Raw genomic sequence first — 25,716 nt, forward strand, 5'->3', positions numbered from 1 at the left:
TATTAAAATTATTAGTATTAATATTAACTAATTTTATAGGACATGAGATCTGTATAGGACATAGTGGTTATATTCATCAAGGGGAGTTGGTATGTATATAGCATACAAATTCTTTTTACTGTGCTCTGCCCTCCTTTCCTTCTTCCTCATTCTAAATGCCCAGCTATGACCTTTTAAATTCTAAGGATGAAAGCAACCTCTAGTTAAATGTGTGATTGTTTGTTCTAACTGGTATATTACTATTGTATTACTATTGTATTAGATCAGTGACACAATATGAATCTACATGATACCATAAGCTATGAGAATCTCTTGTGGAATGGGTCTAGATGTAAGTACATTTTAGGGTTGCTTCATTAATGTCACAGTATATTTAGGTATGTACCTTTAGAGAAGACTCACTCAATTTTCCAAATATTATTTACTTTATCAGTAAAAAGGCGAGGTGTATGATGAGCCTATAAGCCACTCTCTGAGAATCTCTGTGGTGTAACACCATTTCACTAGTTTAAATGACTATGAAATTTATTGTGTGCATTTATGTTCCTGAGGGCCAGGGATATAGGCTAGCAGCACAGCACCCGCCTGGTGAGCTTGAAGTCCTGAGTTTGATTCCTAGTACCAAGAAGAAAATGTTACTGGGCCTGCCAGATAGCCTAGTGGATTAAAGCGCCTGCTTAGGCAGAGCGCAGCGGTCATGCAGGCCCCACCCCCAGGGAGTGCTGAGATGATTGAGACTGGGCATGGTGGTGCACGCCTGTAATCCCAGCACTTGGGAGGCTGAAAACAGGAGGATCACTACTAGTCTGATCTACATAGTGAGACCCTGAAGACCCTGTACTAAATACAGAGAGAGAGAGAGAGAGAGAGAGAGAGAGAGAGAGAGAGAGAGAGAGAGAATGTTATTGATCATATTTGGAATTTATAGAAAGGCCAGGTAAGGCATTATCACAGAACCCCACGTACATTGTTCCTCAGGGAAGTTGGATCCACTTTCTCTTGCGTCTTTGAGGAACATCTTGTGGCAGGGATCATGGTGGCTTATCGCATGTTTATTTTGTTAACATGGCGACTCTGAGCACGTACTGTGACCTTGCAGAGAGTGGGGTCCATGCTGAGATGACGGTCTCGCTCTGTGACAAGGCCAGGCTTCTTTACATTAATACACACAGAGCATTTAGACAGTGCCGGGCGCAGAGTACCACCTGCTCAGTAGGTGTTGGGTGCAGTTGTCACGTTACGTGGACACAGCTGTTAGCTGATCTATGAACAGTGGGTACGCACAGCAAGAGCTGGGACGGGCCAGGCATTCCCGCAGCGCCCGGAGCTTCCTGTGACCCACGTGGGGGATCCCCTGAAGCAGCAATACTGGATTTCATTATTATTATTATTATTATTTTTTTTTTTTTTGCGGAACCAGGGATTGAACTCAGATCCTTGCATTTGCCGGTCAAGCGCTTATCCTACTGAGCCATCTCCCCAGCCCCTATACTGGATTTCAGACTTAGCTTTTGTTCTTCTGACTTTGATTTGCCAGTAGCAATTCTATTTGCTGATATGAAAACTCTCAAATATGTTATTAAGTTAAAAAGAGCCAGATAGCACATCATGAGCGCACTTTAATTCTGAGCCTGTTCTTTTAAAAACCGTATTCATATATGCTTAATATGTATAGAAGTTCCTGAACCAGTACATAAGAAATTGCTAACAGTGGGTCCTCCCGGGGAACAGGACTGATTGTTATGGATAACAGGGAATTGTATTTTATATTTTATGCCCTTATCTACTGTGTGAAACTTTTATAATTTTTATGAATTCAAAAGCTTTTTCATAAGGAAAGGGAGGAAAATATAATACCTTTTCTTTATGTTTTCCAAACTCAGCCTACCCACTCTTGGCAAATAAACAAAAAAACTTCGGGAAAGACAGCATAGCACAGTAAGCCCTGAGCTTAGTCAGATTCACCATATGTGTCAGCTTATTAAAGACCGTGAGAAACTACAGCAAAGCAACTTACACTTTCTTTCACTTTGATGATGCCAATTCTGTCCCATGACATATCAGTTTTTGAAAAACTATAGAAACTAATTTTTTTTTTTTTAATTTTGAGGCAGGATCTTATCACATTATCCAGGCTGGCCTTGAACTCACTGCCATCCTCCTGCCTCAGCCTGCTAAGTGCTATGATTATAGGTGTGTACTACCATGCCCAGTATAAAGAAATTTTAGAAAAGGTGACCTGGCCTTAGATGCAGATGGAGGAAGGGTAGGTGCTGTTTAGGGGGGGTGGCAGACACTGCTAGGGCATAGTGCAATGGTATGTCTTACATTCAGGCAAGCCTGGGTTCCAATTTTGGGTCTTTGATTCGCTAGGGACTGAGCACCAACCATGTAGCTTAACCTTTGGGCTTCACAGTTCTCATGTGAAGGGAAAAGAATGATACCTCTGCCTCAGGACATTTTAAGGTTAATGAGGTCACATATATGGCCCGTAAGGGCCACTGGTTCTGGTTCGCCCTCTTCACCTTCCGCTGCATCTCCTTTGCGCCCGGCTGCCATAGGTAGTTTATGAATGCCCACTCACACCTAGTGAAAGGCTTCATTCCAGGATTATTTGCCTTTGGGCTATCAGGCAACAAATTCTAGCATTTGCAAAGTGAATTCATTTCTAACATCTCCATTTACCGATTTCTATTTCTAGAATGTGCCTCTTTTATGTAGCAGAGTTCACAGATATGGGGAGACCTGAGAATCCTGTCTCTGAAATCAAGTCTAAAAGTGAGACTACAGGCACCCTTTACAGAACACCCCCGATTGCTTTCACCGGGCTCTTCCAGGCTCCCACCCCAGGGTAACCCTTCCTTCATTTGGCTCTAACATTGTGAATGCTCTGAGACCCTGGAGACAAACGAGGGTTAAATGTAAAAGTCTGTGCCCTAAAGCACTGCCTTCTCTGCTTTGTATAACATTGTTGGAATCTAATCACCAAATGGTATTTACCTCCAGGCGCTCATGCCCCTGCAGACAGAGCTCAAAGTTCAGGAAGTAATAACAAAAGGCATCTGAGGAGAGGTCTGAGGCCCAGCCTCGGCAGAATCTCCTGGTCTGCAACTGGCCTCGCCCTCCTGGGTGTGTCTGCCGGGGAAGGCCAGTGAGTAACCTGCTCATTTCTTTTCCTCTTGGCCCTTCCCACCCAGACGGGAGCCCGGAGAGGCAGACAGGCAGGCAGCCGCCGCGAGTCCTGTCCAAGCATGCAAGGAGCATACCTCCACCCGCACCCAGGACCTGGACCCCTCGCCGCCGCCGCCCCGCAGCGGGAGCAGGCAGAGCCCCAGCTCAGGTTCCCTGGGAGCCTCGGCTCCAAATGGTAAGGGCTGCTGGCTGCAGGACCTTTGTACTCACTTCATTTGCTTTTGCTGGCTTCTCTTTTTGACTGTGTTTAGATGCGAGTGCTTCTGAGAATGGAAGGTGTTTGTTTTGGTCGGTGAGCTCCCAGAGGGTCCCAAGACAAAGAAATGTTTTTTTCTGGCAAAGTTTATTAGAACTTGTAACCTGATAGCCTGGTCTTGGAACAAAACCTAACATATCAATTATTTTGATTGATATAATTTACCCTTTAGTCCCATGCGTGGGAAGTGGATTGCTTACCAAATAGGGTTTTTTTTGTTTGTTTGTTTTGTTGTTGTTGTTTTTTTTTTTTTGCGGAACCAGGGATTGAACTCAGGCCCTTGCGCTTGCCAGGGAAGCGCTTATTCTACTGAACTTTCTCTCCGGCCCCACCAAATAGGTTTTAAGGAAGAAAAAATGCTAGGGATTATGGGTATTTTAATACCTGGGTACTTATGACTAACATGTACCCTAATTGTCACTAATGCTTAAATAAGCCAGAATGACATTTTATCTCAAACTAAAACAAGCAAATAGAGAAACCTGTTTAATAGATTTCAGGATGCAACGAGAGATGCCCGAGATGGGGTTTAGAGACACGCACTACAAGATAAATTGGTCTCATTAAATACATGTGAACATGGCAGTACTGAATTAAACCTGTGGTGCTCCAGGAAGAGAAAGGTCTGACGTTCAATGTGGGATTCATGTGGTATTTAAGGGAGAAAACTGAAGTCTTTGTATAGCGTGTTGAGGACTCTTTGAGGGGAGGGTCAGAAGGCAACCGAGGAGGCAGGGGAGCAGGGTTGTTCTGTGTGGGGCTTGGGCCAAGGCTGCTCCCTCAGTTGCCGTGGGTGAGAGAATAATTTAGAGTCATCAAGCACTACATTGTCAGCAGGCTTCTATGATGCAAATATTGAAACCCAGGCTGGAGATTGTGTTGGCATGTGAAGGGGTAGAAGTGCTGCTGCTGATTCCTGGCCTGGCCCCAACTGGGAAGAGTTCAAGAGCAATGTTAGGGGAAAGATAAGGATACGTGTAAAGTTAATTGGATCACTCATTGTCAACGTACATTGGAGATGTCCCTGTGCTTTTAACAGCCGTGGGGAATCACCTCATGATCACATTAGAGTGTGAAGATGCTGAGCCACAAGAGAGGAGCCCCGGAACGGAAAGAAGCGTCCACACCAGGGGCACTCGGGGTTTGGCCAGGGCCCAGAGTCTCCACAGATGCAGTGCGGGTTCATCTTGGCACCTCTGTACAGGCAGCTTAAAGATTCTCTCTGTAACAACCAGCTCGTGCTTAACTAAGCCAGAGTTCTGGGGCAGCAGTGAACAGCAGCTTAAAAAATAGTGCACCAAGAGGGCGCACCTGAACTTTCTGACTCGAGCGAAGAGCCTGGTGTTGGCAGTGTGTGCTGGAGTGAGGAGGTGCACAGGCAGGGTGAAAATGCCTGTCGCGTGCGCATCCCTGTTCTGAGCTTAGGAGAAGCACAGCGTGTTTTGCTGAGAATAATCAGTATTTTTTCCTCATTGTCATTATCAGGGTTCCTGTGGTGATGATGCTAGGAGTTTGTTTCCGTAGCAGTTTGATTTTTCCCTCAGCTAATTAAAAACAGAGATCTGAGTGCTGCCTGCTCAGCTGGCTCGTTAGAAGCTGATCCAGGAATTCACCTACTTTGAGGCCAAGTGAGCAAGAGGTGGAGATGGAAACATTATGACGATTTTCCTGTGAGAGTCGGCTTTACCTGGAAGGTTGTGCTGGCAAAGCGAGTGGGTTGCAGCACCGGCGGCCGGGTAGCCCTAAAGCTCTCCTAGGCGTGTGTGTACACGGGCAGCCTACAGGTTACAGTGAAAGAACACTGCCACTGCTACCAAACCTGCTTTTCTCCTAGATCTGGTGCTCAGGAACAAAGTATAGTTTAGACATCTGTGGGTAGCGATTCCTCCTGTTGCTGTCCTGGTCTTCTGCGTTCATAATTTTCTAGGCTTTCATCATAAATAAACCAAACTGAATGTAGTACCTGCCTGACTCTGGCTTTTCTGAAGAATCTTTAGGATGAGTTTAGCGTTATTTGTGCTTCATTGTTTTACACTCATTCTTGTTGCTTAGTCTTCTAAGCAGTGACCTTACCAAGCAGATTAAAACCTGGACCTGTAAAAAGAACCCAGAGATGCGCGGGAAGATGCTTTGTTGTTGAGCAGAGTATACTTTCTCCCTCCCACTTGGGAAAGGTCCTCTCTAGAGCCTTCAGGCAATACCCAGTCTTGGCCCCTCCTCTCCTCTCCTGTGCTTCCGGTTTCTGGAATTCCTTTCTCTTCAGCTCCCTGCTACCCCAGACCTCACAAGTAGGTGTTTAAAGAATTTGTACAAAGTATAGTTTAGAAGGCTGTAAACTGGGCTAAGCTAACTAAAAGGTCCTAGAGATATTTCTAAAAAACAGAAAGCGGGCTGGGGAGATGGCTCAGTGGAATAAGCACTTCCCTGGCAAGTGCAAGGGCCTGAGTTCAATCCCCGATTCTGCAAAAAAAAAAAAAAAAAACAGAAAGCACCTTAATTGTAGGGATACTGTAATAACTGCTGCTGTATTTCAGACAAGCTACACACGTTAGCCCCAAATCATTTCATGCGTTCCGTAAGTGGTAGTGGTTGGCAGGGGGGATGAGGTAGGGAGACAAAGTCAGCACCCCGGGCTGAATTATAATTAGCACCAGCCTGGAGTCTCCAGTGCACTCCAGTTTTCTGTGCCCCTGGGCTCTTTGTTGGCATTCATTATTATCTTCTTCCTGTTATATTTCTTCTTGTGCATGATATTAATGCTGGGGGATAGAGCCCTGATGAACAACATCACTTTTCATCTGTAGGCATCCTCCACCTTGAAGAGACGTCACAAAGAGACTCGCCCTGAACAAATTCTCATAAAGTTGCCCTGTCACCTGCATTTTCAGATACCCCAAAGAGTGATGTTACACAGAGCCGGCAGGATGTAGATTGTTTTTGTTTAGTTGGAGATAGACCTTAATGATTAAAGTGTGTGTGTGTGTGTGTGTGTGTGTGTGTGTGTGTGTTGGTACAACACAGGTAGACCTACAAATAACGAAAAATGAAGCTTCAAAGTAAATACTCCTTATCTTTTAGAGAAGAGAATGAAAACTGGCTCTTGCTTAGCAATTATGCATGGCTGGAAGTAGTATTTTTTTTCCCTATAAATTGATGGATCATAGAAATCCTCCCAAGTACTCTCCTTTTTTAATCTATGCCTTTGCAACCTGACTTTGTGACTCCTCTTATCCAGCGATGGAATCTTTTCCATGGCCTGAATTGGAGCTTGCTTTATGACTTAATCGGGCCAGTGGAAAGTATAGAAGTAAAGACCTGTAGTTCCCAGCCTAGGGGATCTCACACATTTCTGTTTGCTGTCTTGAAATATAGCTCAGTTATTACCTACACATCCCTGGACATCTTTGGTATGGTCCAAAGACTCATCCTCGCTGACAGTGATCCTACATCAGATCTGTGACTGAGGTCATCTTAGACTAGCCAGTTGTTCTCAAAACACTTGCATGGGCCAAGCATAGATCAGCCAGGCCTATCCAGACCTATAGTTATTTAAATTAAAGTTTGTGGGGTTTTTTTTTTGTTTGTTTGTTTTTTGATTTTTTTTTTGTTTTTGTTTTTTGTTTTTTGCAGAACCAGGGATTGAACTCAGGCCCTTGCGCTTGCCAGGGAAGCACTTAATTCTACTGAGCCATCTCCCTGGCCCCTAAAGTGGTTCGTTGTACTAAGGATAAATGATACGTTTGGTTATCTGAGTCTGGTCCCTGTGCTCACTTTTGAGTTTACTGATGTCACCAAACTGTTCAACATAGCAAAAGAGATTCATTCTGTAGATAAAGGGATTCTATGAAATGGGAAGGAAACCTTCAATCCTTGGGATTGTCAAGCATTGCTTTGAGATACTTTTAACAACACATTGCTAGCCTTGTATATTCATTAAAGTGTTTGTTAGTGAAGGGATTAGGAATCTGTAATTCACAAAGCTCTAGTGATGGGTCAGGAATAAAAACCAATAATTAAATGGGTTTTTTTAATCTCCACAATTACTGAAAGATGCAATGGTTTTGGGGTGTAAAACATGGCTAAGTAAGCCTTCGGAATGCAGTAGGATCTGGCTTTTGAGGACTTTAGTCTAGTGAGAAAGCTACAGAAATCTATTCTTTATTATGTATTAAGAAAACAAACAGCATTTTGACCCTTGAGCTGCAGGTGAAATTTCATTGTGGTGGGTGTATCAGTTGTTGCTACAATAAAACTGTATTACAACCAACTACGAACTCTCCATAGCATACAACAGCGCACATTTCTTAACTCTTCTAGCTGCAGGTTGAAGGGGAATCAGCCAATTCTAGGCTTATTCTGAACGCGGAGAGAGCTGTGCCAGCCGGAGCACGTTCTCCTGATGACAGCAGAGACAAGAGCGCAAGTCCCCAGTGCAAGCTCATTTCAAGCTGCTCGGCTGGTCCTTAATCGGCTAGCATCCTATTGGTCAAAGCAAGTCACAGGGCCGAGACCAGTGTCAAAGGGAAGAGGTGTATAGAGCCACTGTTTTTAGCTTGAGAAGGAACAAAGGGCATGAGTCAATGACATAAAGAACTAGGGCCATCAAAGTAATCTCCCCCTTCCTCGGGGAAGGACAAGTCGATAGAGCTGAATATTTTTCTTTTGGAAAAATCATGGAGTCTAAGGTAACCAGAAGACAGAGAAGTGTTCATCTTCTGGAGCTGGCCTGTTCCTTCTAACACAGGTTCGTTGCCCCTGTGATTGATCTGGTGGAATTCCAAAGGGGAAGAACTTGACCCCTGCAGATGCCTCCATGCAGAATCCTGTAGAATCCCTCCATTTCCTTCGCCCACGCTCTCCACACTGGGAGGGCAATGGCTCTCTGGGCTAGGCTGTCCACTGCCCTGTTCCAGGAGAGGCATTGAGTGTAGTGATTATTTTAAATCACATGGCATTCATTTTTTGCTATCCCCTCTTTCTGGGATGGAAGGGAGCCAGTTTCCATCTGGTCTGAACTTTGTGAGGACCTTTCCCCAAATAGTCCAATGTGGCAGTAGTAAAAGACGTGGGGTGACTGTCCTTCCCTGCTGGCTCCTTTTATTTGCTTGTGGCCTGAGTTTCTCTTGGTGAGGCAGGAAACCACTGTCCTAAACTATGGTTGAGGTTCTCAAACACACTCTAGGCAGAGCTGTGGTACTGACCAAAAATAATAATAGAGTACTTTATTTCAGGTCATAGATTTATAGGCTTTGCTAATTGTCATTCTGTGCCTTTGGGTCTCTGTGATACATCATACTAACCTCTTAAGTAACTGAGGGACAAAGGATGATGTAACCTTTTGAAGTCACATCTAGTGGCCAGCTGAGATTAGCAGTTTGTTTTCTTGGTGTCCTGTGTCGTGCCCCCTCACCCCCCTTGTGTGGCAATCTGATTGGTACTGCCTTCTTTCACAGGCAGCTTATCAGGATATTCTTACCTACTGAGCTTATCTTCCTAAGAAACTCCACCTTCCTAGTATTTGTGCTTCTTGGGAAACAAGGACGTCTAGCAAGGAGTGTTTCTACAGTATGAGAGACATCCACCCCACACTGTGTGGGAAAGAAAGCCAGATGATAGATCATTTCTAAGTCACATCTCCTGAAATTTCTTCCTCACTGCCTTGACCACAGAAGTAAATTGGGGTTCAGAGGTTCTCATGGTAACTGTACTACTTTTGTGGCTTTCTGTTGCCTGGTGACTGTAAATGAAGGCTTTGTAGCTTTGTGTTCAGCCATTATGTGGAATGCCTTTCTGACGGATCATGCTATTTCTATTTCGTGTAAAAAAAAATGAGTTTAATTAAACAACTCATTTTAAATAATACTGCACAGGAATCATGATAGACTAGGCTTGGTTGTCCACTTGTGGTGGTGGTGGTGATGGTGTGTGTGTGTGTATGTGTGTGTGTGTGTGTAAGACCTATATATGCAAGCAATCCAATAATTGCAGTGGCCCAGAATATATGAGGTCTGCTATAATAAATGGATTAGCTGATTATCTCAGATAGGTTGTTTGCTTTCTGGTGATATCTTTGCTGCAAACCTTATGTGCACGCTAATGCTACATAATATATTGTTATTTTAGCAATAATTTATTTATTATTTTTTTATGAGCAGACTATATTTAGTGAGAGAAAGAAAGAAAGCTGTCCCAAGAGAGGGACAGGAGGGGGGGCCCGAGGGGATAGTTTCCCCCCCCCAGCAATAATTTAATATCCTACTTCTTGCTCAGTGCTAGGAGCTGTGTCTGCCTTGCTCACCAATGAAAACCAGGGTCCAGCATAACAGAAGCTACACAAATAGTTATTAAATGAATAAAAAGAGTGAATACTAAAACAAGAACTGTGGTTGCTCCCAGGTATTTCTGCCTGTGAGAAAGGGTAGTGAAGGGTTAATGTTCTCACAGGAGCAGGAGGGATTTGGATATGGATCTCTGCGGAGCCGCTAGAATCACATTCTTTCTGCTACTATAGCAACAGGTGGGGGATTCTGCCAGCACTGTGGGCTGCCTACACAGAAATGCCCGGCTGCAAGTGACTTCATTGTCTCGGGAACAACTGTTTTCTCCAGTGGTATTTCAATGACTGCAGCTTCACTGCAGGCACAGAGAGGTCAATACCAAGCAGGGCCTAAAAATCCTGGAAAGGCAGAGAGGTGCTGTTTGGTGGGAGGGACATTTGCATTCTTTTATCCGCTGAAGAGGTGTGAGGTGGGGACAGCATTGAGGTTTTTCCTGTCGTCAACAAAATCAGTTTCTCCTCTCTTCACAAGGTCTATCTTCTGGGAGAATATGCTCCTGCCATGCTTGGAAGGCTTCCCCCTAATATTATTGTGATGAAATGCTGTGATAGTTAAAGCGCTTGGACCCTTGCCTGTGTTTGGTGTTTGCCTCTAAGTTTGGAGATGTTGGAGTGGACCTGGACGGGGGCTTTTCCTGCATTATCAGGCCTTCCATCCGACACTGTGCCTGTGTGATCTAAGAGACAAAGCTGCCTGAGGATGGGAAACTGTTTTTCCCTTGCTGTAGTGCTGTTGTGAAGAGAAGAAGGAAAATGGAAAAGGTTCTGAGGAAAATTGCTTCAACACAGGAGCTCACAGACACTTAAAAAATGCCCAGCCTGATACTCAGAGCCACCTCTCTCCTGAAGAGGGGAGGAAAGCTGTAGTGATCATAATTTTAGAGCTTAGGGCTAATTACAGTTTTTCCTGGGCAGCTGTGATGCTCACTTTGGGTTAATTGATTCTATAATCAGAAGAATATCATCACTCCCACCACTCCTTTTCACTCTGCAAGCAGACGGGAAAATCTGCCTGGCTCATTCTTTGTTCCTGGTTTGCAAACATATTCTGGTCAGAAATAAAAGCAGGGTGAGGCTTTCTTCGAAGGCAGTACTGGCTTCAGTCATTAAAAATTTGAAAAAGCTCATATGCCCAGCCTTCAGCATACCATTTGAATATAGGATAAGCCCTGCTTTTGTGAGTTTCAGAGCTCTGTCATTAGCACTGAGATGTCCCCAGTGTGTGCTGAAACAAAACGGTCAGCTTTATGGCTGTATAGTCAAAGGGAGTTGGGGCTGAGAGGGGTCTGGGGTTGCATCCTTGGCAGAAGTGGCCTTGGGCAGCTCATCTGCAGGTTTTATTTCCATTTTCTATTGAATGCAAAACTTGAAAAAGTTTCAGGATTTTCCCACATCTTCCCCACACATAAAAACATAGCATCTTTGTAGTTTTAAAAATAGAACAGTGGGGCTGGTGAGATGGCTCAGTGGTCTAAAGCACCTACTTAGAACAAGCTTAGCAAATCACAGGGACCACAGTTCAATCCCCCAGCACCACAAGCCAGCCAGCCCGCCCCCTGGTGGGCTGAGCTGGCACCACACACACACACACACACACACACACACACACACACATAAATAAATAAATAAATAAAAAATTAAAAAAAAACCAATAGAACAGTTAGGTTCTGGAGTCTGAGGCAGGAAGATCTCAAGTTCAAGGCCTACTGTGGCAACTTAGTGAAACCCTGCTTCAAATTTTAAAAAAGGAACAGGGCTGTGGCTCAGTGACAGAATACTCCTGAGTTCTATCTCCAGTACTGCAAACAACAAAACAGACTTTACTTTGTTAACAGTCTTGTCATTTGCAAAGCCTGAAAGCTCTTTGTCTCTCCCTGACTGCTCCAAGCCTTTCCATCTTCCTGACTCCTACCCTTGGATCTTTTCACTTTTGCCTCCTCAGAGAAGCCTTCCATGGTTTTCAGACTAGGTCATGATTGTAGCGTGTTCTGACAAGCGTGTTCTTTCTTTCATCAAACCACAGTTTCTGATGATCTCATTCATACTTTTAATCCCATTTTCTTTCTACTTGTGACTAGAGTCTGAGCCAAGCACCATCTGTTTGTCCACCAGTGCAACCATGTAGAGCACCCGTGCAGGATGCACTGGCCACAGGCTCTCGGTGTTGCCCCAGGCTTACAGGAGGCTTGAGGGCTCTGCCCTCAGAAATCTTTGCTTCTCTTCCTTTACATTTCACATCTCAGAAGAAAAATATAGTATGTATGCTGCAGGAAACAAACAAAAGACCCGGGTGATTGTCGTGGATCTGGTCTTTCAGGAGGTTCTCATTTTCGTTGATTGGACTGATAAATCAGTCTTTTGTGACAGAATCTGTGAAAGGAGGCCAAGCCTTGGAAGATTATTGAAGTATCCAGATGGCAGGGGGACAAAGGAAGGAGGAGGAAGGGAGGAAGAAAAAGCATTGGGCTCTACCTTTTTAATTAGTGTATCCATAAATCTCTCTGTCTGTCCATCTCTCTCTCTCTCTCTCTCTCTCTCTCTCTCTCTCTCTCTGCCAGTAGGTTTTGCAAGTAAGGACTTGTTTCTTAATTTTTTTTTTTTTTCCTGGCAGTGTTTAGTAGTTGCACAAAGACCTTGCTACTAAGAGATGATCACACACACAAACACACAAAACCTAACTAGACTGGACTTTAGAAATCATTTTGCTTTTCTAAACAACAAACAAAAACATTGGCAAGTTCCTACAAACCAGTACAGTTGTGCTGAATATGGGCAATTGCATTGGGAAATGGGAGCCAGTCCTTACACCCCTCGCTTGAACAATGAGGTACCTTTTTAATTCTAGGTAGCCACCAGAGAGGGTAGAGCGAGCATTCCTTAGGTCGGAGGTGTGATGGATATTCACCATCCACCAGCAGGAGTTTTGGGAGGAACTTGATTGAGTTAGAAGATGTAACTCCTTTTGGTCTCAGATTTATGATTTATAGAGGAAGTTGCTTAGAGTTTATGGAGTAAATTTTCAGTAGAAAGCATGAAATCTCTAGCTTCAGAAAGATTCTCCATTTATCTTTTTTTTTTTTTTTTTTTTTTTTAACTTTTGAGACAGAGTCTCACACTGTAATGCAAGCTGGCCTTGAACTCACTATGCAGCCCAGGTTGGTCTCAAATTCACAGCAGTCCTCCTGCCTGAGCCTCCTGAGTGCTAGGATTACAGCCTACGTTTATCTTGCAAGCCGGTATAGGTAGGCAAGAGCATCGTGGGCAGGTAGAACAGGCTAAATCTCTCTCTGACTCCTCTCCCTAAGAGCTCAGTTTTAATGGGAAAGCATAGTTTTCTCCGCGTGCCTGTTGGCAGTTCCTTTCTCACCAGCACCCACAGGCACAGAAGGTATCCACAGCTGCCTGTAGGCCTGCTTCCATTGAGATCGGGCAGGTTAAATCCCAGCCAAACTCTGTCCTTCCTGGAACCATTTCAGGAAGAGAAGAATGGCCAGAACAATCACATAATCTCTTTGCTTTATGGAGAGGAAGGAATTTTAGCCAAGAATGCAAGGTGTGCCTTGTGTGTTTTACACCTGCCCTGCAGAGGTGGCGCGTGCGCACACACATACCCAGACACATCCACTGTTTATTCACTTAAATAGGCGGAGATAGCCTGGTATGCCGCGTTGGCCAAAGACCAGGAGATAATTGTGTTGGGCTGACAAGTAGCCAAACCATAAGGCACAGAGGTCTCCCGGAGTACTATGGCTGATCCACCCTTTAGAAAAAAACATGAAACAAAGGTAGCATGTGTAAATATGGTGCTTTCCAACCTGGCTACTTCCCGGGGTCTGCTAGAAGCACCCCCTTGGTTTCCTAGGGATCTTCCTTCTTCTGCACCTGTCTGGCTGGGGGACTCTCTCTCTCTCTCTCTCTCTCTCTCTCTCTCTCTCTCTCTCTCTCTCTCATTTTCCTTTACAAAGCAAATCCCTTCCTTTTCAGTTGCAGAGCCTCTTTTAACTCTCAGCCCTGCCACTCCGGAACTGTACATCAAATGAGCATGTTACTTCTCTGTGTGCCTTATTTTCTATGGAGTTCATAGTGATATCTTTGTGATGGAATTCTTGTGAGAAGCAAAGAAGACCACCCAGCATTGTTTTTCTGCATAGAGCTGGCATCCAATATGAATTTTTAAATTATTTTTTTGTTTTTAATAGATACTAGTATCTATTTATGCAAGTTTTTCTTTTCTCTTTGGCTCTTTTCACCCCTCAGTATGAGAAGCTGTTGGGAGATGCAGTGAGGTCAGGAGGAGAAGCAGAGCAGAGACGCTGGGCGGGAATGGAGTGAGGGAGACTGTGCCCCTCTCTTCTCTGTGTGGGATTTTTCTAGTACGCTGCACTGCTCTTTTCCTGGTTCAAGGCCTGGTGCAGCGCAAAGGGAAGTACGTTCTGCTCTGTCTTCCAAGAAGCAAATCTTAGTTCCATCCTCTCCTTGTCCATTACATGTCCCTGCTTTTCAGCTCAAATCCAACATGTGAAGCAAGGCCTAAACCAGGTCAAGCACTCAAGGGACATCCGTGGTGCCAGTTGACTTCATTGTAGAAGTTAGAGAGGGGGTCACACCGTAGAGCCATTTGGTACTTTGAGAAAAGTGCTTTTAAAGTAAGAAAGCAGGGCTGTGGAGATAGCTCAGCGGTCTAAGCACCTGCCTAGGCAAGTGCAAGGACCCAGTTTCGATCCCCGGTACCACATGCCATGCTGGCCTTGTGCTGAGCTGGTCACCGAAACTGGGAGTGGTAGCACATGCATGTAATCCCAGTGCTGGGGAGGCTGAAAGAGGAGGATCACTACAAGTCTGAGCTGCATAGTGAGACCCTGCACCAAATACATTAAAGTCAAAAAGCAGCCAGACAAAGTACCCATGCCTGCAATCTTTGTACTCCAGAAGCTAAGGCAGGAGGATGGCAAATTTGTGGGCAGCCTAGGCTACATAATGAGATCCTGATTCAAATGAAACAAAATCAAAGAACACTTCAAGTATCAAACTGTCTGATCAGTCCCACTGCTGGCCTTTCATGTGTGCATCACTGGACCTGGAGAGAGGGCACAAGAACGAGGAAGCAGGAGCTTTCCTGTCTTCTACTGTGAAAGAGCAGTTGGTACAAAGCGTAGAAGGTGGCCCATGGCATTTAGCTTTGGTAGCTCTGGTTTCCTAATCCACACCGAGGGGCAGTGATGCAGAGTCAAATGAGACAGTACATGTAAAGTGCATGGTTTTAGGACCCAGCGTACAGCAGGTATTAGGTAAGCATTAGCCATAATCAGCTCTTGAATAACTCAAGGGTACTCAGGTATTTGAAGGCTAATTAGACCTCAGTTCTAGTTTCATAAGCTTTATTTAAAAAAAAAATTTTTTTTAGTATATTTAGTATAGGGCCTACAGGGTCTCCCTACACAGATTGGACTCGTGGTGATCCTCCTGTTTTCAGCCTCCCAAGTGCTGAGATTACAGGCATGCGCCACCACACCCAGTCTCAGTCACCTCACTGTCTCAGCACGCCCCAGGGGCGGGGACAGGACAGCACTCTGGAGATCAAAGCCCGGTTCCAGTGCTGTGCCTAAACAGGCGCTTTAGTCTGCTGAGCTATCTGGCCAGCCCTTATTCCTGTTATATTCTCTTATAACAAGTTAATGAAAAATGCAGTTTTTGGTCATCCTGTATTGAAATAATTAGACTGGTAAATGGTTCAATGAATTCTTCAAGTAGCCAAAGGGTCCTACTGGGTCCTACTGACCTGGCCTTGTGGCCCTGTTGCTCTTCCAGAGTCACTAGAATGTTAAGACAGTTTTAGAGCCATTGTTTTGAAATGTAAGGGTGGTCACCTGTGTGGAGGATTCTCAAATAAGGTAACACCGCCTTTGGCCTAGTCTCTGCCTGTCTTTGGCATAGTGTCCCTGATTCTCCCTGGAAAATATGTATCTGCCTGTTATTTGAAAGAGGTGCTGATGACAAGGGATCACTTCCTGTTTTTCCTGCTGAAGGGTAACTGCCCGCAACCTCTGAACTCTTGGGTAGTCAACATGATCAAAGCAGAGTGACAGAGTGAGGCTCAGGAGCGCCATCGTGGCCAGGAGGACACTGACCCTGCAGGACACTGTGTGGCAGGGCCGCTGCTGTGTGTGCACAGCTCCACGGAAGGTCGGACCTGCAGAGCACAAGACCTGGATAATTAAGGGATTATTTTATTGTCTCAACCACACACATAACATGCTAAGGTATATGTAGTAAATAAGAAGAGAAAATACACATTCAACATAGCAGTCTTTCAAACCAAGATGCAACAGATTATAAAACTATCTGGATGAGACTTAAGTTTCTCTGAATCTACACTAGTCTGTCACTTATCTCGGAGGTTCTGTTCCACACAGCCCCGCGATAAGTGAAAATCAGCAAAGTAACAGCATTATATTTATTTTAGCACTTATATATATTTTAAGGCTTCATAAACCCTACCTACACTCTTAAAAACCTTGCCCACACTTTTAAAAACACTTCTAATGTTTTTAACCACTTTTAACATATCAGTTATTTAATTAGGTTCTTAGTAAGAAATTTAGAACACTAATTTATGAGGATAAATTCCATTTGTCAGAGCAAGAACAGATCACAGGTAGCCCAGAGCTGAGGAACAGCTGTGATTTTTGCTAAAATCTGTGAGTCCACCACTTTCTGCTCCACCTTTTTTATTTGTTTTGTTTTTCAATTTTTATTTTATTTTATTGGGAAACAAATGTCAATGAGACAGTTTCAAAACCAATTAATAGGACAGTTTAATAATTAATACATTGCATATTGTTATCTTCTTAGTGGTTATTCATAGTACAAGATACACACATGATATCCTGTCCTAATACTATTAGTGAAAATCTTTCTTCTCATTGAATTAAGAGAAAGTAGTTGTATATCTATCCTATTTTGTATATACAGATACAAAATGGTCCTTCCTTTGTATCCCCTTTTTTGGTTTAGTCCTGTCAGAGATGGGTATTCTATTGGTATCTAAATACTATAGGTACTTGAATTCAGCAAAACAATCCAACAGAGTCCAGCAGTCCACGATAGTAGTGGGTTATCCACAGAAGTTGTTGACTTGAGCCTTTCACAGCTCAGCATATTAATATGGCTTTACTTTATATACCTTGTTTTTATACTTTTCTGCTGGATAGTTAAGACCAAGATAAAGGAAGACCTGTATAACAAGAAACATAACTTTTGTATCTGATAAGGTCAGTCAAGTACGCTCAGGATTTATCCTGTAACCCTTTATCGCACTTTGCAGATCCTTTGTCAGTGTCAGCCATGTGAATGAGTCATGGCCATTGCTTGACCAATTTGCTCTCTGTGAAATCCTGAGAGAATGTTTTCTCTCCAGGTGACTCTTCTTAGGCACACTATGTCATCGATCACATTGTTCTGTGGCCCCATAATCTCTTGATCAGAAAACCTGCGGTACAGCAGAGTTACATGATGTTATAGTATAGGTTCTCCTCTGTCCTGAGTCTTCACTGACCTTGAAAGACATGCCCAGTTTATTTTATTTATTTTATTTATTTATTTATTTATTTATTTATTTATTTTTGGCGGAACTGGGGATTGAACTCAGGCCCTTGCACTTGCCAGGGAAGCGTTTATTCCACTGAATCATTTCCCAGACCCATGACCTTGAAAGGCTATGGTCAAAGTGTTGGCTGTCCTTGCAGCCCTTCTATTTCTCTAATTTTTGGTCTGCAAACTTAGGTTGTTAACCCTCCAGAAGAGAAGCTTATTATTACCCTACATCTTATGCAGTTGGGTTTAACTTCACTATCTGTCTGAATATCAAACATCTTAGGCATAACATGGAAGTTATTTTCCATCAAGTATTGATATGTTAAACATTAAGTCCCTACAGAATATGGAGATAAAAATTTAAAAAATGAAAAGTGTTTAAAGAATATGAATAAACAGTTACACATTTTTACACAGAAATTTGAAAATTAACCACATACAGCATTGTAGCAGGACAGTCCTGTGACTTTTCTTTTTCTTGTGTCTTTTTTTCATTTATTACCCATTTAAAAAAAAAACAAACAACTTTTACTTGTGAGACAGTATGGTGATAATTGATGTCATGACAAGAAGACCAGAATGACAGGTATTCCAAGTGTGACCCTTCTATTACACATTGCTATCTTTCTGCTCCACCTTGTGTGCTCTGAAATCTGGTATCTCTCTTTCTCAGTGTTGAAGATCTCACCCTCCTGGTGTTTGGGTTTTCCCAGCTTCTTCTTCTTGAAGTAAGCTTCGGTGAGGCATTTGGGATTTTCACTGTGCTGATAATCAAAAAAAAAAATTTTTTTTAAGTTTTATTATGTGTGTGTGTGTATGTGTGTGTGGCCAGCTCAGCCCACCAGGGGGCGGGGCTGGCTGGCATGTGGTGCTGGGGAATAAACCGAGGTCCCTGTGCTCTGCTAAACTTGTTGTAAGTAGGTGCTTTAGACCACTGAGCCATCTCACCAGCCCTGGTAATCAGTTTTTGTAGAGGTGGCAATGACAAATTTCTGGTGTGTTCTTCGTAGAGGAACACGAGTAAGGCTAAGAGGCCCAGTCACAAGTAGCAAGCCACTGGCCAACTGCTTCAGGAAGACCACTCTCTTGCCTCTGTGACGCCCGGTGAGGATGATCAGGATGTGCTGGGAGTGAGGCTAGCTCCAGGTTCCTCACATGCTGACTGAAGGGTTTCTTGCCCTGGCTCAAGAGCTTTCAGAGCATATCTTCACCTTCCTAGGGTAGGATCTAGGCATTTTTCGAAGCTTAACCACCTGGGTACCTCCATTCTTGACCCCACCAACTGGTTTTGTGATGGTAGGAAGAACTTTCTCCTTCTTTTTCTTCTCAACCTTTGACCTAGCAGCTGTGTACTTTTGTACAAAGCCTTTCTGGAATACATAGCAGATCGGGAATATCTACCAGTTCTGCTAACCAGGACAAGACTTCGGCTGCAGTGGGGCTGCCCCTTCTTGGACTTTTTTGCCTTCCCCTTCCCCTTTTTACCAGTACCATTGGCAGTAGCCCTCTTGGCTTTGGGTTTCTTCTCTTTAGTGTCCTGCTTCTCTGTTTTTTTGTCCACCATCTTTTTTTTTTTTTTTTTACATGTCACATTTTTATCCGTTTCACTTTCAAAACCAAGCTACAAAGTATTCTTTTTACAGCTGATTCACTGAATGTTCAGCCCATCCCAAAACAAAGCTGACAAGGACACAGGAACTGCACGTAGAGAACAGGCCTGCTGGATCTTTTATGCAGTTCAACACAGAAGGTAATACCAAGTAAGATAAATGAAGTTCCAGTTTGGACGTCTCCTTTCCCCAGCCCCATATCCTGATCCAGCGGCTGCCAAAAACAGAAGAAACTGAGTAGGGTGCTTGGTCATGGGGAAAGCGGCTGTGGTTGACTTGACAGGTGGGGGAAAGGAAAGGTTTCACTTCTTCACAGTCTGAATGACATCCTTGTCCTCCAATGTCTGGTCCCTGTCTACCCACTTTCTGAGGATTGTGTTTCACAGAGAGGCCCCAGTCCAGAGCATATTTAAATTCTTTGATAAGATTTTTGTGAACCTTCATGCAGAAATCCTCCACTGTGGTCCTGGAGTAAGGCAGCACCCCCGGAGATGTGTGATCTGGTAACGGCCCTTTGGGTTTGGTATAGACTCTCACTAGTTTCAGATAGTCCCGGATCTTCTCCAGTAAGTCATCCAAATTCCAGCGGTGATGGGCAGAGATGGGCACACAGGGTGGCACCTTATAGATGATGTCCAATTCCTCAATGGAGAGCTGGTCAATCTTGTTTAATACATAGATACAAGGGATATACACTCTGTTTCCTTCCACCACATCAGTGTCATCAGCTGTGGCATCACTACGCAAAGTTCCATCAGCATTATGAATTTTGTATTCAGCAAGAATGCTCTTCACAGTTTCAGCATCCAGCTCACTGAGGGCAAGTGGCTGTGAGATTAATGCCTCCCGTGTCTTTCTTCTTAAAGCCAATGTTAGGAGGTTTGCTATTCAAGAGAATGCCAAAGCCTTCCAGCTCATTTTCAGTTATCTTCTTGTGTCCCAAGGGTTTCAAGACATCCAGAACAATCAGGATCAAATTACATGTACGAGCCGCTGCAATGACTTGACAACCTCTACCTTTCCCACCCTTGGCACCTTCAATGATACCTGGGAGATCTAGGAGCTAGATCTTGGCACCTTTGTACCTGATGACACCAGGCACAGTAGTCAGAGTAGTAAACTCATAGGCTGCCACATCAGCATACACTCCTGCCAGGTTACTCAGCAGTGTTGACTTCCCCACAGATGGAAAACCCACAAACCCAATTCGAGCATCGCCTGTCTTGGGCACATCAAAACCTTCTGGCCCACCACCACCACCACCACCTTTTGGTGTAATGAGTTCTCTACAAAACTTAGCAAGGCGAGCCTTAAGCAGCCCTAGGTGATGTGCTGTGGCTTTGTTCTTTTCAGTCCGAGCCATCTCAGCTTCGATCTCCGTAATCTTTGCTAAAGTGCTGCTCATGGTGGCGAGTCCAGGGGTACTCAGTAGCCTCCACCCTAGCTGTCTCCCCTCACACACCTCACCACCGACAAACCACCTTGCCCACCATCGTGCAAGATGGGAAAGAACTTAACTACTTTCTTATTTTTTTTTTATTGTTTTTTTTTCAAAGTTTTATTGATAAACAGATAGCAATGAAACAGTTTCAAATCAAATCGGAAGTACAGTTTCAACAAGTAATACACTGCATATATTCTTCTTAGTGGTTAATTGCTGTACAAGATGTGGACTTGTGGGGCTGGTGAGATGGCTCAGTGGTCTAAAGCACCTACTTAGAACAAGCTTAGCAAAGCACAGGGACCGCGGTTCAATCCCCAGCACCACATGCCAGCCAGCCCTGCCCCCTGGTGGGCTGAGCTGGCCACACACACACACACACACACACACACATAAATAAATTTAAAAAAAGATGCAGACTTGTGATCCTATCTACAAACACCATTAGAACAAATCATTCTATTCATTAAGAGAATGCAACTATATATCTATCCCTACCACTTTGAATACACAGATACAAAATGGACATTCATCGGTATACCCCATTTTTTCTAAGTTCCGTTATTGAATATTATAGGTGTGTAAACTCAGCAAAATATTCTAAAAGACTCCAGTAGCCCATAATAGCATTGGGTCTTCTGTTTAACTGGCAATATCAGAAATTATTTTTTTTAATATTTATTTTTATTTATTACATTTATTTATTGTGTATGTGTGTGGCAAGCTCAGCCCACCAGGGGGCGGGTCTGGCTGGCATGTGGTGCTGGGGATCGAACCGCGGTCCCTGTGCTTTGCTAAGCTTGTTCTAAGTAGGTGCTTTAGACCACTGAGCCATCTCTCCAGCCCTGTCAGAAATTATTGACCTGAGAACTTAACTACTTTCTTTTTTTTTTTTAATTATTTATTTATTTTAACATTTATTTATTGTGTGTGTGTGTGTGTGTGTGGCCAGCTCAGCCTGCCAGGGGGCGGGGCTGGCTGGCATGTGGTGCTGGGGTTCGAACCGCGGTCCCTATGCTTTGTCAAGCTTGTTCCAAGTAGGTGCTTTAGACCACTGAGCCATCTCTCCAGCCCCTGAACTTAACTACTTTCTAAGCTCCTAATCCTACATAATTTTATTTTTTTTATTTTTTTGCAGTACTGGGGATTGAACTCATGACCTTGAACTTGCCAGGCAAGCACTTATTCTACTGAGCTATCTCCCCAGCCCAATCCTACATAATTTTAACAACATAAATATACTGTCTGGTACTGGAGAATCCCATGATACAGTGAAAAATCTGCAATAAATAGATTAATTTTTTTTGAAAACTTGTGTAACAATGAGTCCACAAAATAGTGAGGGACTACTATTAGATTTTCTTCTTAATGGTGTACACACAGTATTTAGCATCTCCTCCTTTGTTTAAAAACCAATAGCTTTTTGTTAGATAACTACTGCATGCCCGACAGTATAATAAATCCTTCTCATGAGATCTCATTTAACTTGTACAAGACTGTGAGGTTGATAGGATTTCCCTCCTTTCATCAAAAAGGACATCGAGGTTGTAGGTCAAAGAAACCTGATTTGGGAGCATTTGACAACTAATATGGCAAGGGGAGGCAGGAGTAGAAATTATAAATATAAATATATAGATAGATAGATAGATAGATAGATAGATTTATAAATACATCTAAAGTTATAATAGCTTTAGATATATTCCCCCATTTGTCAGCTTCCCCCAGAAGATGGAGTAGTAGTTCCTTTTTGTGCCTTAGGCAATTGCGGTTCAACTATCCTGTCCTGAGTTCAAGGTTCATCAGATCCAGATCTCTCTACCTCTGAAGCCCAAGCTCTTAAGGGCTACATTGCATAGTCTTCTTTTGCTGTCCTGGGGGTTGAAACCAGAGCCTTCACAATCCTCAGCCTTTTCTTTTTTTTTTTTTTTGGCAGAACCGGGGATTGAACTCAGACCCTTGCACTTGTCAGGGAAGTGCTTATTCTACTGAGCCATCTGCCTGGCCCTGGATTTTTTTTTTTTAAAAATTATTTATTTATTTTTGAGGCAGGGACTTCCTCATCCTTGCAGTTGTCCTGCCTCAGCCTCACGGAATGCTAGGATCACAGGTAGCTGCTGCCATATCCAACAGTGTTATTCCTTTTTAAAAAAGAAAATAAAAACTTTTGACTCTTTTTTGATAAATTACTCCCAGTCAACATGGAAGAATGGAGATTTGCTATCACTTTAGGGTTGAAGAAATCAGGGCCCATTCTGAAAATGCTTCTAAATGACACAGGCCAGAAATGCCTACCTAGAGTTTCATTTGCATCAGTTCAGTATCTGCATGACTTACCACCTTCGACTCAGAGTACTGTAATTTCTTTTTGTGTTTTCAGTCTCAGTTGTTAATCTTGGCCTGTGCTTATATCTTATGAGATGTGGAGGGTCTGACAGAATGATTCCTGAGATGCCTCCCCAAACACTCTTCCCGCTAGAACACTGCTTCATAGGAATGAGTCCCAGGGCTTGCTCATTAGGATAGATGTAATTTTCTATCTATCTATCTATCTATCTATCTATCCACTATATCTATCTATATTTTAGGATACGGTGTATACGGTCTCACTGCGTAGATCAGACTCAGTGATTCTCCTGTTTTCAGCCTCCCAAGTGCTGGGATTACAGGCACGCCCCACCACTCCCAGTCTCAGTCTCCGTCTCAGTGTTCCCTGGGGGTAGGCCCAGCATGGCAGGCCACGGGATCAAACTCCCAGCTCCTGCATCTGCCTAAGCAGGCACTTTAATCTGCTGAGCTTTTTGACTGGCCCTTAGATGTAATATTTAGAAACGTTCATTCTGGTCCCGGGAGTTAGCTTGGTGGTCTAAGGACCTGCCTGGCAAGTGCAAGGTCCCAAGTTCAATCCCTGTGCCAGTCCCAAAACTGGGCATGGTGGCACACACCTGTGATCCCAACACTGAGGAAGCTGAGACAGGAGGATCACTACAAGTCTGAGCTGTGTAGCAAGACTGTACCAAATAAATAACAAATAAATAAACATGTTTTAAAAAACAAATGTTCATTCACACTGAAATTATTGTTTGCTCTTCTATTTTTCAGTGCTGGTTATTATAACCACAATAAAAAAACAGTAATTATGCTTAGGCACAGCTGAAGAACTATTTTTGCTGCTAATTTGTTAAACTGTTAATATTCTGTTGTACTTTTTAAATTGCCTGCTTTGTTGGAAGAGGCCCAGTTTTAGCTAGATTTACCCTGCTTCCTTTCCCGAGGAGGCAGTGAGATGAGAACGCCCTTGTTGTTCGTGATGTGTTGAATGTGACTTCAGAGTGTCTGGGGAGCTATCGGAGAAGCCCGTTGTTTTTAAGCCATGCTACTTTGTATAAAAAATAGAGAAACATCAATATAAAGAGTGTGCTAAGGAAGCAATATGATTCTTTGCTTGCAAGCAATAAAAGTAAACTTTGACTAAATAGAAATTTTAAGAGCTTATTAGAAGGCCTTGGTGAGAAGTGCTCCTAGAACTGAAGGTCAACCCAAAAAGTTGAGATGAAAAATCAGACTCAGAAAGAGCCGCCAAGAGCCGCCATTCCTAGTGCTACAGTTTTATTTTGTTCTCTGTTTGGTTTGGTTTTTTTTTTTTTTTTTATTTTTTTTTATTTATGTGTGTGTGTGTGTGTGTGTGTGTGTGGCCAGCTCAGCCCACCAGGGGGCGGGGCTGGCTGGCATGCGGTGCTGGGGGATTGAATCGCGGTCCCTGTGCTTTGCCAAGCTTGTTCCAAGTAGGTGCTTTAGACCACTGAGCCATCTCACCAGCTCCTGGTTTGGTTTTTGACACAGGATCCTGCTATGTTGCTCAGGCTAGTCTTGAACTAAGAGTGTAGCCCAGGCTGGCCTTGAACTTGGGGGAGGGATCCTTCCTGCGTGAGCCTGCAAAGTGCAGGGGTTATAGGCTTGCACCACTATCCCCTGCAGCTGTCATCTTGCTGGATGGATAGCAGGCATTTCCCCAAACAGTCAGGTGCTCAGCTTAGCATGTGGCCGCAGGAGGGCGGAGAACCCGGACTGACCATCCTACCAGTCTCTCGGATGTGATGACCCCCCATAACACACACACGCAGTGTTTTAAATAAGACCCAGAAAGCACTCACCATATGGGGAAAATTGTTAACTTAGATCTCATTAAATTTAAAACATTTGTTAATCACAAGTATGATTAAGAAAATTAAAGGCAAGCCACAGCGCTGGATTGCAGCAGAGAGCATCTGGCAAATAATTCATGCAGTGAACAAACGCATTAAAAGGATACTTCACCAATGGATATCCAAGGGGCCAACACATACATGAAAAGGCGTATAGCTTTGTTAGTCATGAGTGAAAGCAAATTAAATCCCCACTATGACATAGGACATGTGGTTTATACCAGAAAGTCTACTCCAACAGGAGAAGAGTAATGGGAGACAGTTAGAGCAACAAGGCCAGGCAAGGGTTTGAATCCCGACTCAGGTGCTGTTTAACTGTTCACCCTTGGCTAACTCATCCAACTGCATTGTCCCTCCATTTTTTCAGCCATTAAAGGAATACAGTGATAGTACCTACCTACCTCGTTGGGTTATCGGGAGGATTAATTCAGATAGTTCCCTTGACGTATTTAAAATAGTGTCAGATAGAAAATAAGTAGGAAGGAGCTGTTCGGCTCCGGATGTAATCTGTGCAGTGGCTGCTCCCTGTGAGACACGTGAGGGGAGCGTAAGCATGTGCCGTCGACGCATCCATAATCCGGATCTCTGAAATCTGGAGCGCTGTAAAATCCAAACTTTTTTTAGTGTTGACGTAATACAGTGAGTAGAAACTTCCACATCAAAATTATGTAAAATGTTATATAAAGTTGCCTGCAGGCAACCACTGAAGAACAGCAGCCACAGTCGTAGCTGTGGATCTCAGCAAGGGCCACGGGGTGACTAAGTGTGTGAGCAAACCCAGGCCCAGCTGCCGTCGCGGATGCCGCGCCAAACACGCAAGTTCGTGCGGGACATGATCCGGGAGGTGTGCGGCTTCGCCCCCTACGAGCGAGCGGCGCGCCATGGAGCTGCTCACGGTCTCCAAGGACAAGCGCACCCTCAAGTTCATCAAGAAAAGGGTGGGGACGCACAATGGCGCCAAGAAGAAGCGTGAGGAGCTGAGCCGCGTGCTGGCCGCCATGAGGAAGGCAGCTGCCAAGAAGGACTGAGGCCCTCTGGAATAAAGCTTTGCAGTTAAAAATAAATAAATAATATATAAAATTTGC

At 43.8% G+C, this 25,716-nt stretch overlaps 1 protein-coding gene and 1 pseudogene across 5 annotated transcripts in view; one reads left to right on the plus strand and one right to left on the minus strand.

Annotated features, from left to right (window-relative positions):
* Positions 1-25,716, plus strand: part of Ston2 (stonin 2) — a 164,956-nt gene that overhangs the window by 103,972 nt on the left and 35,268 nt on the right. The window lies entirely within an intron of this gene.
* On the minus strand, positions 19,291-20,458 carry LOC101563968 (annotated as a pseudogene).

Source organism: Octodon degus, unplaced genomic scaffold, assembly GCF_000260255.1.
Source record: "Octodon degus isolate 3935 unplaced genomic scaffold, OctDeg1.0 scaffold00007, whole genome shotgun sequence".
NCBI lineage: Eukaryota > Metazoa > Chordata > Mammalia > Rodentia > Octodontidae > Octodon > Octodon degus.